The following is a 1,026-nucleotide window of genomic DNA, read 5'->3' as shown; positions in this document are numbered from 1 at the left end:
TTGTCTGGTGCCACATAAAAACAATCGGTCTGTTAAAGTAATTAAGGGTCAGACGTGTTTGTTAGAACAAAGGGCATATAAACCCTAAGGCTTGGATTTACCAATCTGTTCAATTTTGAGGTTCCTCTCTTTAGCTTCTCTCATCAGCCACCGCTCACAGCCTCAGAAGTCGTTCTCATCATTTCCGTAGCGCATCTCAGAGGACTCGGTGCCATCTAGGAAGGAGACAAACATCACAGAGACGTTATAAAATTCTCTGCGTTGCTCACTGCCACACGATGCAGGCAGGTACACCGCTCCAGCATGGCTCAGCATCCTTTCCTCTGTACTTCAAACCAAAACGAGTAGTGAAGGGAAGAAGCAAAGCTGCCACTCTCCATTCTCAGTGTTAAGTCAGCATAAGCGTTTGGGGATTTTTCCCTTTTCTGGGGGGAAGCACTCTGTCTCTTGCTTTTTTAAAAAGGGACTATGCTTTCTTTTTTTGCAGCAGAACGTGATTAGCTATTGGGCATTTTCTATTCCTAGATACAATAATGCTAAAACCTGCATTTATCATTACCTTGGTCTCAGCAACCACCGAGAAATTCACAGCATTAGGATCACGAGAAAAATAATCACCGTTGAAAGCACAATTAGCAGATAATGTCCACATGGTGATGTGTGGGGGGAGAGAGAGTAAGGGGAAAAAAAGCAGCACGAATTGAAATCCAGCTCCTTCTCAGACTTTGCTCACAGCGATCACAGGCGCATTTCTACATCAAGGTGAGGGGGGAGGGGGAAGAGAGCACCGTCTTCGGAACGCGAGCGTAAATTTCCTTCGCGAGTCTGCAGACACCAACCGCGATATCTTTCGTGCAGCCTCAGCACGGCCACAGACACACACGGCACATCTCAGCGAAGGGAGCACGGAGGACACGTTACTGCAGCATCACCGCCACGAGAGCCCCGCACAGCCCACAGCCGCCGGCTGCCCGTCGGCTCCAACCTCCCCCCTGGACGGACGTGTAACGGGGCGCCGAAATTCGG

At 49.3% G+C, this 1,026-nt stretch overlaps 1 long non-coding RNA gene across 1 annotated transcript; it reads right to left on the bottom strand.

Annotated features, from left to right (window-relative positions):
* Positions 1-135: 135 nt before the first annotated feature.
* LOC116217744 lies at positions 136-989 on the bottom strand. Its single transcript, XR_004162422.1, has 2 exons — positions 840-989; positions 136-215 (listed from the first exon to the last, which is right to left on the bottom strand). It is a non-coding gene; the product is annotated as an uncharacterized LOC116217744 (long non-coding RNA).
* Positions 990-1,026: the final 37 nt, after the last annotated feature.

Source organism: Meleagris gallopavo, unplaced genomic scaffold (genome assembly GCF_000146605.3).
Source record: "Meleagris gallopavo isolate NT-WF06-2002-E0010 breed Aviagen turkey brand Nicholas breeding stock unplaced genomic scaffold, Turkey_5.1 ChrUn_random_7180001933191, whole genome shotgun sequence".
Lineage (NCBI taxonomy): Eukaryota > Metazoa > Chordata > Aves > Galliformes > Phasianidae > Meleagris > Meleagris gallopavo.
This window is presented reverse-complemented; position numbering and strand designations above follow the sequence as displayed.